Source organism: Camellia sinensis, chromosome 2, assembly GCF_055761805.1.
Source record: "Camellia sinensis isolate YWXY chromosome 2, ASM5576180v1, whole genome shotgun sequence".
NCBI lineage: Eukaryota > Viridiplantae > Streptophyta > Magnoliopsida > Ericales > Theaceae > Camellia > Camellia sinensis.
Genome location: NC_138962.1, coordinates 85,761,655 through 85,773,872, shown reverse-complemented (window position 1 = coordinate 85,773,872; position 12,218 = coordinate 85,761,655).

Genomic DNA, 12,218 nt, shown 5'->3' with positions numbered 1-12,218 from the left:
ATTCACAGTGATTCAGATTCAGTCAGGCACTAGAAATAACCTCAAATCTTCAACATTTACCTTGTTTGAACCTATGAGTCTCATTTTTGGACCTTTTGCCACCCTGAGCTGAGTTTGAACCAAAAAAATAGGGGAGGGCATCAAGGCCCGGCCCTGTATCAGTGATCGCCGCCTGTGGCTATGAATGGTCGGTTGAGCCTCGATGGCGAAAAACACTGTTTTGGGTGGGAGGCCACCAACTGTCCATTTTTGAAGATATTTATCATCTTTTGAGCTCAAATTCTGTAAAAATAAAGTTGTGTTATTATTTGAGGGTTGAACAAAATTTAGAAAGCCTATATACACCTTGAGAGCTCCTTCCTCCTCTTTCTTCCTTACCAAGCAATCTTTGAGCTAACCTAGCTTCCTTGTGTCATCTCCATACACCATACACAACCTTGTCTCACCATCTTAGAGCCTTGGTTGATCTTTGAGAAGCATAATTCAAGCTTGAGAGTGTGTTGGAGCTTAGTTTGATCACAAACAACAAGCTTACTCCCTTGAGAGTTATGAGCTTGCTATCTTCCTTCTTGCCTTCACTTCTTTCATTCACTACTTAGTTCTTATTGTTTTATGTTGTTTTGATCCTATTTGAACTGATTAAGATTGGGTTTGAAGAGCTACCAAAAGAATCGAGAGAGAGTTTAACATTCTTTCTATATCTTTGCCTATAGCTCAAACCTTTCTTTTAAACTCCTTTTCTTTACTGCTTGCACTGATTTTTAGAGTTTAAAAAAGGCTAAAAAACATGTTTTGAGGTTCAAAAGTGGAGGGGTTGGCCATCCCTCCTTGTTCTTGCTTCCTAGCCTTGTTTCATCTTTTGTTGTTAGGCTTTTTTAGGCTCTTTTCATGCATTTTTAACCTCTATTTTTCATGTATTAAGGGCTGTAGGGCTGTCCAAGCCTTTGAAATTGGTTCATGTTTTGTCTAGTTTATTTATTGTCTCATAAGTTTGCATACATAACTTGTTACATGTTGTTCCAAGCTTTCCTTTACTCATTTCCATGTCTAAGAGACTAATTTTAACAATCAATCCACCATCCATCTCTTTCATTCTTGAGAATGATTTTAACCGATTGAGGTTGCTCAAAATATGAAATAAAGACTCCTACTTAATGGCTTAATCTTTTTGAAGATTCATTGCCAACGGTATAGTCTTTGTGTCATGATTTAGAAGAACCTCTCATTTGACATTACTTCTTGTTTAGAGGACTTTAACATCACCATGGACAAATGGACTAAAGAATGGCAAGGCTTCATAAAATTGGCTTAAAATTGCTTCAACTTGCCCAGAAGTTATGCTAAGTTTCCTTGTGTCAAGAGTCATCACATGCTAATTCATGGCATTTTGATGATTCTTGAAGCGTTGCAACCTCCCTCTTTGAGCTCATTCCATGACAATAGGGACGGGTGGTCTTATTCATTGCATTTCATTGATTTTTGTCCAAAATTATATCCAAGGCCATTAAGCAATCAATTTGCTCATTGATTGCTTTGGAATAAATTTCAACCTTCTCTCGAGGCTTTCTCATGACAGAGGAGGAAGAAAAGGATAAATAGAGCTTAAGGACACTCTGTCTGCACTGGTTCACCTTAGAACACAAAAATAGAGTTTTAAGCCAAATTGATGCACCACCGGCCATTTGTAGGCCCGACCAACCATCACTGATACATAACCGACCCTCAGTGTATGGCCAGCAATGCAGTTTTGTAGAAAATAGAGACAGTGGTAGAAGATGAAACAGAGTTAGCTTGAGCAGACAGAGTAGCTCTCAGGCATTGTGCATGCAACCTTTATTCATCTTCACTTACGCATTTTGTCAAATGTAATTAATTATTTCATTAGTATTACAATTATCATAGTAGTTAATTAATCTTATTGTAATTAGTAATGTTGTAGCCATTAGTTTATTGATAATTGGTATAGCTATAATAAAGTAGTTAATTAGCATAGTTAGGTTAATTATTATTCATTCACTCAGTTTTGTAATAGTTAGTTTAATTCCGACTTTCGGACATTGATTCGCACTCTCTTGCGTGAGCGATCAAACATTGTAATAATGTGTATGTCTTTCAATCCCACGTCTTTCTCCCTTTTATATAACTGCTTACGATGGTTAATTTAGGGACATCATGTTTCAATTAGCATACTTCATGTTTGCATCCATTTGTATTGCATGCACCGAGGCTCGGTTCATCATTTTCTTTGAATACGTACTTAGACCGCATGCTATTTAATTGATTCATATGCCATATTAGTAGCCGAGCCTAGTAATTGCATATCGCATGTGTCACATTAATCATATTGCATAATTAGGAATCATGCATTTTTTTTCTAACTGATTTCTCTTTTGGCTTGGAGTGCTTGGTGAGCCTTTACTCGCTTTAGCATAATTGCATGAATGTGAGTATTGCCATGTTTAGCATGCTTGCCATGAGGCTAATTTCTTAAGTGCTATAACTCCTTGGCTGCCTGTGGATGAAGGCTAACTCCTTGAATTGGAATAATTTGAGTAATGTTCATATGCAATCACTTTTTCAAGTGGTACATATTCAAAACAATTTTAAAAACAAACATGAATCAAGTGTTCCAATTCTTGCAAGTTAGTTTACATTTGTCTGTGCGCATCATATAATAATGCTAGCCTAATAAGCTGAAACAAGAGCATATAATCTTAATAAAAATCATATCATGATTAGTAGAGGCCAATCTTTGATGGGGCGAGCGGGGGTGCTCAATTCATGACCTTCCCCTCTTGTACCTAAGTTCCCGAGCTGAGACAATCTTGGTGATGACGGACACGTGGCCTTTGGCACGAGTCATGGGTTTCCTAAATTCCCAAAAATAAAACATTTTGGTGGTAACTCTATATCTGGCAAAGCAGTCCATTTTTGGCAATTTGATTCAAAATCGATTTTTCGAAAGATTTGCCAGATTTGGACTCTTTGGTGTTTATCAATTTCACATTGCACTTGTGAGATTAGATTCAGAACCGCAGGAGTCCGAAATGTAGGGCTTATATTCGAACTTCCGAAAGGGAGCACGAAAAAGTCGAGCAACAGTTTCTAGTGACTCTGCTAGGGACTTTAGAGAACTTGACTTGAAAATCATCATATGAATTTTATCTACACTTATTTGTTTCTTTGCATTGCATTTGCATTGGTGCGTTTAAGTCACTGTGTTTGCCATCAGCTATTCCTAAACAGTTTGCCGAAGGCTTGCCTGAAAAGCTTGCTAAAAGGCTGACCGGTCACGGGCTCTGCCATGATGGGAACACAACCTTTGGATCTGGACTGCCGTTGTACCGCTTGATCCTTCTTTCACTTCTTGGTGTTAGGTGGAGAGGTAGATTAGGTAGTCTTGTCGAGGTACCCTTTTTGACCATTTGGCTTAGTTGCATATCGAAAGCCATAGAGACTGTTACAAACTAGGACATGATGCTTACCCAAATACAAGATTGCGTGAAACCGCTTTGTTTGAATAGTGAACCCTAGATCCTAACGAAACTAGGACATAGTAACGTTACCCTCTCATAGGGGTGTTTTGGCTCTCACTTAACTGGTATGTGCTTTACAGTGAAACTGTACAGAAACATGCTTATCAGTTGTAAGTTGAATATCAGTTTTGGGGGCAAAATTCAGTGTTGAATGCAGTCCTATAGCTTTGATTACATCTGTGTGTTGTTAACATTAGGCTAAGGTGATGTGTGGTTGCTGATTTCTACTTTCTTTTTGCTTTATTTCTTTTTGCTAGATAGTTTATCACAATAGATTTGGACAGTTCGGATATCCCTCAAGCACTCTGGACCCGTGTTAGGAGGCTTTATAGATCCAGAGACCTTGTTAGAGGATAGCCTGTGTTTGCTTCGCTCCCTCCGGTTACCAAATGGAGAAGAGTTAGGCACAATTCACCAGTCCAGTAGTCACCCTTCACTTCACCTGTATCTTATCAGGCTCAGTCTTCTACATCCAGTCCAGTACGAGATCACTCGCCAATTATGATGGCACAATATTCCCGATTAGCATGGAGGACCTAATCCACTACCTTTAGCAAACAATTGAAACCATGCAGCAAGACGCTGCTCGTTAGGCTGAGGTCACAGCACGTCAGGCAGAGGTAATAAATAGGCTGCAGTAACAACAACCAAAGCCGACCGCGGCTTCTGCATCTCATGCACCGCCTATGGGCATCCCAGCACCCATAGCCACAGTCCATACTGCTAATGCCTAGGCTGAGAATCAGGGCAATCCGACAGAGCCAATCCCACCACAAGCCTCCGTGGCACCCATGTATCAAATTGAGGCTCCATTCGAGTTTGAAGTTGACCTGACCATGCTTAAAGTCAACAAGTTAGAGAAGCTCTTCAAGAGAGCGTAGGGTGTGAACTCTATTCCCAACATAGAAGACGAGTATACCGACTTTGCGGTGACATTACCACACCGATTTAAAATGCCACACATCGATCAGTACAATGGCTCTGGAGACCCCATGGTTCATCTTCAGCTATTTTCAGACATTCTGTCGCCGATGGGCCTGACCAGATTACAGAAGCTCTCAGTCTTTGGCTGGACCTTGTTTGGTATAGCCGCCATATGGTATGCGAAGCTGGAGGATTCTGTGAAGTAGAGTTGGGAGGAAATGGATGAGGCCTTTGTTGCATAATACTCCTACAACACACAAATCGAGGTCACAACTCGTGACCTCGAGGCAACGCTCCAAGAGCCAAAGGAGGGCTTCTTTGAATTTGTGACAAGGTGGAGGGCTAAGGCTTCAATGATGACTGCACGACCATCAGAGAAAGATCAGATAAGGATGGTAGTCCGTAATCTGCACGGAAAGTTGCTGCAGAAAATGATCGTCCTATTATTGTTTACATTCACTGAGCTCTATGAGATGGCTGTTAAGATTGAAGACACCATGAAACAAGGCTTGATTACTGATGAAAAAGAGTAGGCCAAGAGGCCTTTTGTGCGCAGTTCTAACGCAACCACTAGTGGTAGCACAGCTGCGTGGCCATTGGATGTGAGCGTTGTCACCACCACAACCAAGACTACCAATCCCTTTGCCAACATAACTCCACAAACTTCAAAACAACCAGGCTCGGTCCCAGAGGACCTTTACCCCACTCTACATGCCTTTATCCCAAGCCATGAAGGTGCTGATCAAAAAAGGGCACCTCAGACCATTAGAGCCTTGCCCACTACCTAATCCCCTCCCACCTAAACACAACCCAGCTAAGTACTGTGCATTTCACCAGTAGCACGGTCACGACACCGACCAATGCTTTAGGCTGCGTCATGAGATTCAAGACCTCATCGACAAGAAGGTGATTGTAGACCGCCCAAACTCTCTCCGCGCGTGAGGACGCGAATTTGGTTCTAGCTACTACAGTTCGGACTCCCGTCACGGTTCTGAATCTAATCTCACAAAGTGCAATGTAAGACTAATAAATCACCAAAGAGTCTAAATCCGGCAAATTGTTTTGGAAAATCGATTTAAAAAAGCGCCAAACATGGACTGCTTTGCCAGATTTCAGAGTCGCCACCTAAATATTTTGTTTTGGAAAATTTAGGAAACCTTGACTTGTGCATAAGGCCACGTGTCCGTCATCACCAAAGTTGCCTCGGCTCGGGAACTTGGGTACGAGAGGGGAAGGTCCTGAAATGAGCACCCCCACTCGCTCGATCAAAGATCGGCCTCTACTAACATGATATGTTGTTTTGAAAACACATGTGTTCTTGTTTCGGTTATTAGCTAACTTACTATGTGATACGCACAACACACAAGTATAAACTAAATTGCTCGATTTGGAACAAAACATCTCATGTTCATTTTTTGAAAATGGTTTGAAGGTGCTACTTGCAAGTAGGCTAAAATGTAGATTTGCCACCCTCAAGTGGGCTTAAAGCATGATCTTGCCACTTCAAGTGGGCTTAAAACTCACATTTGACGAATTGTTCCAATCCAAGTAATGAAGCCTTCATCCATAGGCATTCATATAGTTTAGCACTTAAGCAAATAGCCTTATTTGCATGCTGTCATGGCAGTCACTCACACACATGCAAGGATGCTAAAGCATAAACACTTACAGTGTACTCCAAGCCAAAACAGAGAACTAGTTAGAAATCAACGCATGATCCTAGTTATGCTGAAATGCCTAATGCAACACATGCAAAAATGCAACAAAAATAGGCTCGACTATCTAAGATGGCATATGAATGCAACAGTTGATAACATGGTGTTATACACGTATTCAAGAAAGTTTATTGAAATGCAATGCAGTTTGAATGATGCGCCGAGCCCGGTGCATGCAAGACAAATGAATGGATGCACGCATGCAAGCATAAGGTATGCTAATTGAAATGCGCCCTAAACTAACCATCGAAAGCGGTAAGTAAAAGGGAGAAAGAAATGGGGTTGGAAGACATGCACACACACACGCACCCTTATTACAACATTTGCCCTCTCGACGGAGGGTTCGAATGAAAGAGAGCTAACTAGCTACGCTAATTAAGCTAACTATTACAAACTGACTAATTAACTATTCTAGCTAATTAATTACAACACGAGTTGAATAACTCCCTAATCTAAGCTAATTAAAGCAATTTAAATTAATTAACTATCTAAGCTAATTAATCACAACACATTTGAACTAGTTAGAAACAACTGACTAATAAAGCAATAAAGATGGCCTCGTGGGTGAGGGAGACATGCATGCTCGGTTGCATCCTCCCGGAAATCCGTCACTTTGCCACCTGTTGCCTCTGTTTGTATTCGCCTTGATTCCTGAACACTGAACCAATCTTCTAGGTTGTTTCTGCTCCAAAACCAAAACAACTTCTGACCACCTCTGAGCCTGAGAACTGTCGGCCACTTAAGGAGGCTATAGGCCACTTAAAATGGCCAGTCGACCACTTCCTATGGCCGGTCGGCTACTTGCTCTGGCCGGTCAGCCACTTGCTTTTGCATGCTCTAATTTTGCTGTAAACAAAGTACAAAAGGGGCAAGGCAAGGTATTTGCAGGGTGTGTGTGTACAACCACCCTCCTTATCATTTCTCAAGCTCAAAGGAGTGTGGTACTCGACTCTCAAGCCACCAACTGAGCATCGCAATGCACGATGGTCGAGAAGCCAAGTTTGTACAAGTTAATGAATGCACAAGTAAGACTCGATAAACCTCCACCCTATCATGCACGATCAAGGGTGTCAGTGACTAAGAAATGAGGCACGTTTCATCACTTCAAGTATGAAACGTCTCTCATTTCCTGTATTTGGATTAACGTCTGATCCAAACACATGCAATGCAACACAAACATGTTATCTTCGCATGTTTTACTTTGATTCATTTTGTTTACTTGTTTTAGATTACTGATTAATCCTTTAATCGGTTAAGTCCAAAAGTGAGAAGTCCTTTAATTGGAAAGACGGACCAAGCCACAAGCATTTTGAGCATGAAAGAAGCCTCATGCTTTTGGTTAGTAGAAGCCCTCAAGAGAAGGCTAAAACCATTAGGCATGCGCCTCAATTCCATGTTCAAGCCAACAAGGGCTTAGGACCACTTTCAAAGTGAATGAAAGAGTGAAGCATGGAATGCAATGGCACATATTTCAACATTGAAATAGCATGCTAAACAACATTAAATCATGAAAATGATGCGTGCAAGACATGCTTGGAGTCGAAAACATTGAAGTTATCAAACAACATAACACTAGAACCATGCAACACAATGCTCAAAACACTAAACCAGCCCTAAACAGGCCTCATGCATGCCAAAACAATGGCCAAAATGAGTTGAAATGATAGCATGAAAGGCAAGAAATGCATGCTCATGCATTGGCTCACAAACAAAGCATAAGGTACAACTCTCAAGAGCTATGAAGAAGTGAAGTGTATGAGAGTGTGACTACACTAAATGCACTGAAATTACATGCAATATGGTGCCATATCACACAAGCATCACATGCACAACATGTTAAAGGCCCCAAAACTCAAAGCTAGTCAAGGCCCTTTACACTACAACCATATTAAGCAATGCTCAAATGACCTTAACAATTCAAAATAGACCTAAGGCAGGTAAAAAAAGTAGCACAAACATGCTAGACTCACAGCATAGATGGCAAGAAAAATGTGCTCATTTGATGGCTCACAAACAAGGCGTAATGGCACAACTCTTAAACACAATGAAAGAGTGACAAACATGAGAGTATAACAGAAGCTTATGCTCTGAAATTACATATCAAATGATGCCATATCACACAAATATCACGAATATAGCATGCTAAGGGCCTCAAAACTCAAAACTAGTGAAGCCAACTATGTTATAGCTATACAAAGCAAGCTATTCATGACCAAGACCACTTGGAACATAGTTTAAGCATGCTAAAACAATGCCAAAAACATGCTGGAGTGGAGCCAATACATGCTAGAATTATAGGCTAAGACATGAAGCATGTTAGGCTAGCAAGTAGGATTACACTACAAGTGTATGAAGCATGCAAGAGGTGATCAAACCAACCAAAAATAGAGTTATAAAATGCTAAAATAAGACCAAAAACATGTTAAGATGGAGCCCCAAAAGGGTAGAAAAACATGCCAAAGAGTGAGGCCATCAACATATGCAAACAAGGTACAAAAGGGGGAGACCACCCCCACCTATTTTGGGTCCTAAAACCCACTTTCCACCACTGAAATTCCTCTGGAATTCAGTGCTGAAAAGGCCAAACAAAGGTGATCTTAAAGGCTTTAAAAACTAGCTCAAAGCAAAGCAAACTAAGCCACAAAAGGGAGTAGACCACCCCTAACTCAATCAAGGCCTCAAACAAACATTTTAAACACTTAAAAACAAAGGTTTTTGTAGTTGAAAGCTAGGCCTAAAATAGCATGCAAAGATGGCTAAGTAAGCAACTAAAACAAAGCCTCAAAGAGGAGATGGCTTACCCTTGAAGCACAAAAGCCACAATAGAACTTCTGAGCCAAAACCAACTTTAAAAAGCGCCAAACAAATCTCAAGAAACCTCAGCTCCAAGGTAGGAGTGTTTGATCAAGAGTCCCTTTGCAAATGAACCAAGAATTCCCACTTTCAAGCCCTTTCAAGCACAAATATATATATATATATATATATATAGAGAGAGAGAGAGAGAAAGAGAATTCTAGAGAGAGAGTAGATTTTTTTTGTTCTAAAAAATCTGAACCCTTGAGAAGGGGGAGGCACCTCCCCTTTTATAGAAATGCAAGCAAGAGCTTGCTTGAATCCTACGTAGGGAGGATGCATTCAATGACCAACAGCTGGCACAATTGGCACCAAAAATATCTGTAAAAATAGAAAAATGGCCGTCGGCCACTTCCACTAGCCTACCGGCCACCTCAAGTGGCCTACAGGAGGAAAAAGTGGCCTACAACTGGCAAAAGTGGCCGACAGGCCCTCCCCTCCCTCTAGGCAAGGGGTAGCAAGGTATAGTCCAAAAACAAACCAAAAGGAAGGGATCCAAGAGGCCCGAAAACTAGCCTACCGGCCACTGCAAGTGGTACAAGAGGGAAAAGTAGCCTACAACTACAAAAAGTGGCCAATAGGCCTCTCTCTCCCTCCAGGCAAAGACACCAAAGTCCGGTCCAAAAGCAAACCAAAAAGAAAAGAGTTAAGAGGCCCCGAGACTAGGTGCTCAGCCGAAAGCCCCGAACACTCATAACGACCACAAACATGCACAATCACCGAGTGCACAAACGATGACATCAAAGTCTTGAGATTGGTCAAAAATGGGGTGTCTACAGTGATCACACCACCCCAAAAACGAAATGTAACTACAAACCCTCGCCCACCCCACAATCAAGTTCCTCCACCCTGTCATTTAAACCTAATCCATACATTGGCCACCCCCTATGACCCTAGCGTATATATTATCCCTTCCCACCTACCAAGACCGATGATGTTCACTCTTGAAGGCACAAATTTCTACATGATGGACACGTCCACACTTCAACCTAAACCTGTGGTGGTGACAGTTATAGTAGAAGGGAGGCTGGTTTTGGAGGAAAGTGTTAGTCCATTGCCAGAGAGCTCTGAGGACTTGCCAAAGGGGGTGTATGACCCATGCTACTATATTATGCCAATTGATCAAGCCAAACCGGAATTGGTGTTGCCAACTGTGAGGGAAGTCAATGTGGTTAGGGAGGATGGTCCCAGTCAAGGATTAGATGATTTGGTGAAACTAGAGGAGGACTTAGACAATCTGCAATTCTATGATGAACAAGATCAAAGAGATGTGCAGATTGACTAGTTTGATTTGAATGGATCAATGAACAATTTTGGGTGGCTCAGTGATGAGCCGGACAAAGAGAAAGAAACTGAAACGAAACCAGAGGAAAGAGAAGCAAGAATCGCTACAGTGGCCGGAATGGCCGATGAAAAGTGAAAACTATCAGAGAACGCCGGTGTGGAGAAATCAGCTCAAGAACTAGGCTCCGTGAGTACTGTGGACACAAAATGGGAATCTGTGCTGAAGCAGTTTGTAAGAGAAAGGTGTGAAGACAACCAGAAAGCTATAATGGCTCAACACCCTGTGGGGGATACTTGTGATGAGAAATTGATTGGAACGGAGCCAGACAACTGTTTGTCGGCTGTCGAAGGTGTATGGTGGGATAATGATGACCTACGTCTGGCTCACATCGATGAAGACTGGGGTGAAGGCCTTCCAGACAACACATGGTACGTGGAAGAGATTGACCACATGACAAGAAGTGGGCGGTATTTTAAGCCACCGCGCTTAGACCAAGCTGAGGCATCCGGGAAAGATAAGGAGGTTGAGAAGTGGAAAGAAAAGCAATTGGAAGAAGAGGTAGTGCTGATGCAGTTAAAGAAAATTCAAGCTGACATTTCAATCTGGGGGCTGCTCATGGCTTCTCGAGTGCATCGGCAAGCTGTACTATCAACAATGGATAAAGCTAAGTTGTCCATTGACACTACTCCTAAATAGCTTGTGGGATTGGTCTTCCCAGGGGGTGCTACAACTTTAACCTTCATTGACAAGGAACTGCCGTCGGAAGTAAACCCCGGTACATATCAGTTGAGTACAAGGAAAAATAGACACTAGTGGTATTGATAGACACCAGTTCGGCTATCAATGTCTGTCCTTCCCGCACAACTTATGCCATTGGCCTCAGATCGGCGGATTTTGTACCTACAGCCCAGGTGATTCGGGCATATGATAATTCAAGTAGGGAGGTCATGGGCACGGTGCAGATCAGAGTCCAAGTAGGTCTAGCTCAGCAGGATTTCGAGTTCCATGTTCTAGATGTGCAGGCACCTTTAATCTACTGCTAGGGAGGCCTTGGTTGCATCAGGTGAAAGTTGTCTCATCCACCCTCTACCAAATGCTGAAATACCCTCACGGGAAAGGAATGGCGATCATTTTCAGGAATTCATCCACCCATCCATCCCCCGCCAGAGGTAACTACACCAGTGCTGGAGATCGTTCATGGTGAGGAGGATGTATTTCTCTCAGGGTTACGCTGGTTGAGGCCGAAGTAGTACAAACCATCTGGGTAGTAGATGAGGGCAGGTATGTCAGCACCCAATCTATCTATTTCATGAACAAACTACAGCATGTGCCAGGAATGGGGCTGGGAAGAAGTGACCGGAAAGGTGTTACGGCGTTAACAAATGTGCCGCACAATCTGCATACCTTTGGCCTGGGATATGTACCCACTAAAGAGGATTGGGTCAGGAAAAGAGAAGAGATGGCAGGCAGAGCCAGAGCCAAGCAGGATGGGAAACACTATGAGCTTGTTCACAAGCCAATCCGGGGAACGCTAAACGGTCACTTTGTTCGGGAGGGGAAGACTTTCCTTTTGCGGCTTTCCCGAGCCCTGGATGAATTCTGCGAAGCAGCGTGTGTTCAAAATTTTCTTTGACCTGCAGTTACAAGACAGTGATGCCAAGGAAAAAGCTGAGACAACTGTTGAAGCTGTAAAGAGCATGGAAAGTGACTCGGACAACAACAAGCTTAGAGTAAGGGCAGCACTGGCGTGTCTCCTTTCAAATCCTCCGGCCGACTCAGAGAGCTTGGGAGATAACCTTACCATCTCCATGATCGGGGACCAACCGGGTGTGAACCTCTCTAGCAGCATTTTGGATGCATCTGAAGCTCCATCTCTTGTCTAGCAGCTGGAGGAGGACTACCTTT